The sequence below is a fragment of the Vidua macroura genome, chromosome 1 (assembly GCF_024509145.1).
Source record: "Vidua macroura isolate BioBank_ID:100142 chromosome 1, ASM2450914v1, whole genome shotgun sequence".
In the NCBI taxonomy this organism is placed as follows: Eukaryota; Metazoa; Chordata; class Aves; order Passeriformes; family Viduidae; genus Vidua; species Vidua macroura.
In genome coordinates this window covers 76,643,071-76,650,376 of record NC_071571.1, presented here as the reverse complement: position 1 = coordinate 76,650,376, position 7,306 = coordinate 76,643,071, and the positions used below count along the sequence as shown (strand labels likewise).

Below are 7,306 nucleotides of genomic sequence, written 5' to 3'. Positions count from 1 at the left end.
TAAAACACCTTTTCATAGAATCCTAGAGTCCTTTACATAGAAAAAGACCTTTAAGATTATCAGGTACAACCATAAACCTAACACTGCTAAGCCCACAACTACACCATTGCCCTAAGCATCATATCTATGGGTCTTTTAAATACCTCCAAGGACGGTGACTGGGCAGCCTTTTCCAGTGTTTAACAATCCTGTTCATGAAGAAATTGTTCCTAATAGCCACTCTAAACCTCCCTCAACACATTGTGAGACCATTTCCTCTCATTCTGTCACTTGTTACCTGGGAAAAGAGATCAACACCCACCTGGCTACCACCTCCTTTCAGGTAATTCCAGAGAGCAATAAGGTCTCCCCCGAAACTCCTTTTCTACAGGCTAAAGAATCCCAACTCCCTGAAACACCCCACATATGACTTGTGCTCCAGATCCTTCACCAGCTCTGTTGCCCTTTTCTGGACATTCTCCAGCACATCAATGTCCTTCTTGTAGGGATGTCTTCTTGATGTGAAAGAGGATGGACAGAGGATTTGAGGTGCAGCCCCACCAGTGCTGAATACAAGAGGAAAATCACTTCCTCTGTCCTGCTGGCCACACTATTGCTGATACAAGCCATGATACCATTGGTCTTCTTGGCGTCTTGGGCACACCCTGGCTCATGTTCAGCCACTGTTGACCAGCACCTCCAGGTCCTTTTCCACTGAACAGCTTTTTAGACATCCTTCCTCCTGCCTGTACCCTCGCACCGGGTTGTTGCAACCCATGTGCAGGAACTGGCACTTGGCCTCCTTAAACCTCACACCATTGGCTATGGCCCATTGATCCAGCCTGTCCAGATGCTTCTGCAGAGCCTTACTACCCTCCAGCAGGTCAATGGTCACACTGAACTTGGTGTCACCTGCAAAGTCACTGAGGGTGCACTTAATCCCCTCATCCAGATCATTGACAAGGATATTAAACAGGACTAAACACAATACTGAGCCTTGTGGAACCCCACTTGTAACTGGCTGCCAACTGGATGTAACTTCATTCACCAGCACTTCTGGGATGAACCATCCAGTCAGCTTTTTACCCAGAAAACAGTGGATCTCTTCAAGCCATGAGCAGACATTCTCCAGGAGAATTATGAGGGAAATGGTGTCAAAAGCTTTACTATAGTCCATGTAAAAAATATCCACAGCCTTTCCCTCATGCATTTAGTGGAACACCCTGTCATTGGAGGGGATCAGGTCAGTCAAGCAACACTTGCCTCTCATAAACCTGTGCTGGGTGGGCCTGGTACCATGGTTGTCCTGCACATGCCATGTGATGGCATTCAAGATGACCTTCACTGGCACTGATGTTAGACTGACAGACCTGTAATTCCCCGGATCCTCTTTCCAACCTTTCTTGTAGATGGAAGTGACATTTGGTAATCTCCAGGCAACTAGGAAGTTCCTCCCCAGTGTTGTTATTGTGCACGAAATGAGTACAGAGAAGCTTGTTAAGTTCAAAAAAGAAAAAAGAGAAAGTTTTATTCGAACATCTGGTATTTATAGAATTCCGAAGGTGACTGTGGATTGGAGGATGGAATTACCACCTCTCCAACCACACTGGTCAAACCAGCAGTCCATCAATTCTCTCCTCCTACAAAAAAGAATGCAAAACAATCATTATTTACATGAACAGTGTGTGAGAACTCCAGTGGAAATATGTAAACATTATCAGAAGGCTAAAGAAGTTTTATGAGAACTTTAAAACTTTCAAAAGAACTATAAAAGAAAACTTAACACTTTTAAAAATCAGGGCAACACCCCAGTTAGTCAGGAGTTGTGGGAAATGATGGAAATCTCTCAGTAAGCACTTCTGCTAGCTTCCTCATGTTATGATCCCACTTCTGCTGCAGCATGGGCTCCTCTCTCCACGGCTCTGCAGGTCCCTGACAGGAAGCAGGCCTAGTCCAGCACAGGCCTCCCATGAGTTCTCAGCCTCCTCTCAGGCATCCACCTTCTCTGGCATGGGTCTCCTCCATGAGCTGCAGCTGGATCTCTGCATCCCAGAGGTTCTCCATGGGCTGCACGGGCACAAGTACTTCACCATGGTCTGCACCACAGCTGCAGGCAACTTTCCAGTGCCTGGAGCACCTCCTGCCCCTCCTTCTGAACTGATGTTTGTATGTGCAGAGTCATTCCTCTCACATGTTCTCACCCTGCTCTTCTCTGGCAATAGCTGTATCTGCCCAATAACTTTTGTTTTTCTTCGTCTTAAATCTGTTATCACAGAGGTGTTACCACCATTTCTATTTGGCCCAGCCTTGACCAGTGGCATGTCTGTCTGAACCTGCAGGCATTGGCTCTGCCAGACACGGAGGAAGCTTCTGAAAGCTTCTTACAGAAGCCACCCCTGTAGGCCCCTCCCCTACCAAAAACTGTCATGCAAACAAAATACACATGGAAACAATAATTCCAACAAAGTCTGAACAGATGATTTTCTAAAGAATTCAGAAAAGGAAAAAATATTTGTTTTTCTGTTTTATGGTATATATATAGTTCGTAAAACACTAATTACAAACACATTGGCATTGGCATTACGTTTTTACTCTAACACTGTCGTCAGCTTTATTTAGATTAAAAATATTGGTATCTCTGACATTCCTAGCAGCATTCCATCATTGTAATAATTTGCAATATATACAATATATAAAATAGAACTCTCCAATCCCTTTCATGTAAGAGTAAATAAAGTGCTGAGAAAGCTTTCCTTATAAGGAATTATAACCAGAACATTTTGTTTACAAAGCCCTTTGTACACAGGACACATAGTATGATGGTGTGGAAACAATCAATGCTGGCCTAGCGGAGTGTATTAAAAGACAGATGTCAAACAATATGACAATGCAAAATAATGGGGACAGGGGAAAGTGGAAAGCCAGAGCATGATATAGAATAGAAATTCTCTTCCCTTTCAGTACATAAACAGCAGGGTAGTAATTTGGGGGAGTGAGAAGCATGTTTACAGTCAAGAGTGCACTGAAACGCTAGGTCTGGATATGAATCTATCAAATTTGTCCAAGTTTTATGGTATTTCATCATTTCCAACTCAAGTTGGAAAACAGGAAGGAAATAAATACTGTCAAAACCTCAAAAGAGCTTAACATAAACTTGTATTCTAAACATGAACACAATTTTAAAGGTCTTTCCTTCCATTCTTTGTGAAATGATTAATCAAAAGGTCTTATGAAATGAAAACAAAATAATGCTTAAAGACTGTGTTTATAGAAACAAAAGGAAAGACAATCAAAATGCATATTTTGTTTTTTTTCCCCTTTGTTGTCTGTTGTCCTAAATACTGCAGACAACATCAGAAAAACCTGGTGAAAAGAAGCATACACTTCAATACCTTGCACAACAGGGCCACTGCAGATGGAGATAACACTTTTCTCTCTAAGTTAATGCCATGCAGATACCTTTGAGACCAAAAAGAATCAGTTCTATATAAATTCAATTTGATGAGAATTCAGTACAAAGAAGACTCAAAATGAATGTTAGATATATTGCATTGAATTCCTGTTAAGAGAAAGAAAAACCTCACCTATTTATTTATTTACTTCTTTTAACACTGGTTAAAACCAAGTCTTCGGATGGACTTACATAACCTATTTCTGCACTGATCCTGAAAGAATCAAAAGCAATTACCAGAAAATGATAAAAAGAATGAGAGACAGATGCACTTCAAACACTATTCATTCAGGAAATGGCAGGACCACACATGCTGGCTGTGTTCCAGTTTCAATATGTGTTTTCAGTCAAAATTATTTTTGTTCGCTGTCCCTGTAATTAAATATAGTGTAAGTGGGATGCTAGCTACACCTTATCTCTGCAATAGAGTAATTCCCCTATTAATGGAAAGATAAGAGGGAATAAAGTGGAACAAAGCTGACACTTAGGTGTGACTTAAGGCCAAAACAAGTACAGGAGTGAGACATTAATTTTATTTGTGTTTCTCATTCTCTACCCCTAAGTTTTCCACTTAATGTTTCTGGTTTTGATTTTATCTTAGGAAAAACAATATATACAGTAGCGGCTTCTATTAGCATGAAACAGAGACATTGTGAACTAGAAAATTATCATGAAAATACTGTTTCTGACCTTAGCTTTACTCTTCAAACTAAGCATTATAATGAAATAGATTCTTAGGGTTTTCCAGATTTGGGCTTGTCACAGTACAGTTAGTCTGTAGCTGAACAAGATAAATCTGGCCATAACAAATCCAACTCAGCTGACCTGGCACATTCTAGAGAAGAGGTAACAGAGACCTTAGCCAACCCTGTTCAAGCTTAGATGCAGACACACAGAGAACAGGGCTGGGAGAGATCCCATATAATCAGCTATCTAACCCAGGAAATTCAAAGCCCCTATAAAAAAGGCAGCCATAATAAACTTGTGGCTGTCTGCTGATGACTCTCAGTGTGTTGTGTTGTGTGTCTGCCTCCAACCCACAACCCCACATAACAGGGCTGTTACATGAAGTTCTATTTTATGTAACCACCTACTCCACTGGTCTTCTTAATGCAAAGCCTGATTCCTATTTTCATTTTGTGACACTTTGGTATTAGGAGTCCAAAGTAGTAAGTAAAATCCATAGATCCTCATTCTATAGAGTAATTTTCTCTCTTTCTTATCAGCATTGGCTGATGACATGGAACTTGCATAGAAGAGCAGAGGATGTTAGAGATAGAAACTGAGTAAATATACTGTTCTGCTTGTAATAGTCACATTTTGGTAAGAAAAGCTCTAAAAATAAAATAAAATAAAACCTCTAGTTTGAGGTAGTTATTGTACCAGCACACAATGAGTGAAACATGGTATTGAAAGCCATGAACAATGTGATCTACTAAAAGAAAAAAAAAAACAGTCAAACTATACAACATTTAAAAACTCAGACTAGAGAATAGAAAAACTCAACCTAGATGGTAAACCAGAAAGAAAGGATAAGAAAACACAGTAAATGGTATCAAAAATGAGTCTGCATGGAAGATAAGTGGAATTTTTTGTATTTTACTGAAGAAGTAATGAGAAATTAATAAAACAAATGCTAGAAATGAAAACATGTTTACACCCGTTAAAGTTTTAAAATGAGTAATATAACTCTCAAGATAATGGGATGCAATTTTTTCATTTGAAACCAAGAATCAAAATAAAAATAGATTAGATTAAAGCTGACCTTCATATAAGTATTTGTAGCATCCCATGAACTCTCCCACCTTGGTCAATTCCCAACTTCTCAGCCCTGGCAACAGCAGTAACTACTCACCATAGAGTCAGTCCTCCTGGGGGAAAAACAGACTTCCAAATGGACTTCTGTGCTGCAACTTCCCCTGGCTTCTCCTTTCCCTGTCCCTTGACTGGATTGGTATCCCTGGTGGTCACCCCCCTTCCCCTAGAGACCAAACCTCTCTACCCAGCCCTTAGCTCCACCCCCCATCCCTTCCTCTTCTTAAGCTGTCTCCTCCACGTGGTTGGCCTCTTTTCCTCCCTGAGTCCCCTTCATCCACATGTGATATCCTTTGCTTGACTAATACCCTGCAAAAAGAGCCTTTCTTGCCTCTATCACTGAGCCAGCTGCAGTGAGTGTTGAGTGAGGATCTGACTGTGTTGCCTGAAGGTTAACTCAACTTGCTTTTCTACAGGACAGGCTGGTTGGGGACAGATTATAGGCAGCAGCAACCACTACTCCAACACCCACATTTTTAAGTATTCTGTAATGGTACAGCTTTCTTAATTAGAGACAGACTCATCATCTAACACGATCAACCTCTGTGGGAAAGTAATCAAACAGAACAGCAATAAGGAAACTTCTTCCAAAAAAACAATGAAAACTGAATCACCATCATCATCAAAAAAAAAAAAACAAAAAAAACAAAAAAAACACCAACAAAACAAAACCCAAAAAAACAGTAAAGTTACTTTTAATTGAGAGACATATGAATAAAGATATTGCAATATAAAGTTCAATACATTCTTGAAAAATGCCATGAAAATCTGAGTAACTTCTCATGCCTGTATGACCTCTATGCTATTCAGCTTCATTGGTCACAAGTTTAATGATAGTTCAACAATATTTGCACTGCATTGCTGTATAAGTCTAAGTTTTTGTAGCTACTGATATAAAGTATAGTAAGCAGGATTGAAGACTCATTCAAGAACATAGCAATAAAATCATAAAGGAAGAATGTCCAACAACTGAACAGGACAGCAAAGTAAAAGAAAAAAAAAAGCTACATATATAGTAAATACATACCTTCAACAGAGGAAAGCATCTACATCAGGACTCAGACAGAGAGATTTCCAGTATGCACATATACAAAGAAGCTGCCAACCATCCAGCTGCCATATTTACAATCACACTATTGGATCAATGACTCATTTCAGTTGCATTGTAAAGCCAGCAGCAATGTGATTCCAATAATATGAAGCTCTAACAGCCTGGAGGATTGCGACTAAAGCTTAGGAGACAGACAATGAAACCTTTCTCTGGTGGGTGGATACATTCAGGCTGTCTGTAAAAAATCTCACAGAACCAGACACCTTTCTGCATTGAGTTCATAATGGCTGCACTGAGTTTATAACAGCTGGCACACCAAGGTGCTGGAAGAGGGAAGACACCATTGTAGTTTCTGTTCAGCATTCTAATAGAATGTGGGGAGAATACATCCTCTCAGTACATTCACAGGCAGAGCAAGCTGCATTGTGTACATCCACAAAAGTGTGCAGACAAACCAGTGATGTTAGTGAGACACTGAGGAAGAAGCATGTTTCATCTCTTGAGACTAAAGCAACACTCGTCAGTGGACTTGTAAGAGTAAGACAAATGTTAAATGTTAAACAGAGAATCTACATTAAGACATACTTCCTGATTTATCCATGGCAATGTCATTCACATTGCTTGTGACATTAAACGGGCTCTGGGATTTTACACATGCTGTGTCAATTTTCCTCATGCCTTCTTTGTAGGTATCACAGAACATGAGCACACTGTCAAGTTTCTCTAAGAAAACCCAAGAATCTGAGACAGCCAAGATTATAGATGATGGTCTTATCCTATAACAGAAAGAAAAATAAGGAAAAGGCAACCCAGGACTATGGACAACGACAGGATTTCCACATCTCAACGAGTCTTCACTCTTAAGTGACTGCCAGGATTTAAATGCCATCCTAAAAGAAGACAGGCTGAAGCTGATTTATGAACATAAAAGCATAAACAAACCAAATGTATATATAGACTTTTTTTCTTTTTTTTCCACTTCTCTTGCTTAAATCTGTGAATATAATGTT

General features: G+C 39.9%; 1 long non-coding RNA gene across 1 annotated transcript; it reads right to left on the bottom strand.

Moving 5' to 3' along the window:
* Positions 1-1,524: 1,524 nt before the first annotated feature.
* Positions 1,525-4,421, bottom strand: LOC128803246 (uncharacterized). Its single transcript, XR_008435667.1, has 3 exons — positions 4,256-4,421; positions 3,564-3,644; positions 1,525-1,619 (listed from the first exon to the last, which is right to left on the bottom strand). It is a non-coding gene; the product is annotated as an uncharacterized LOC128803246 (long non-coding RNA).
* Between the last annotated feature and the right edge of the window lie 2,885 nt (positions 4,422-7,306).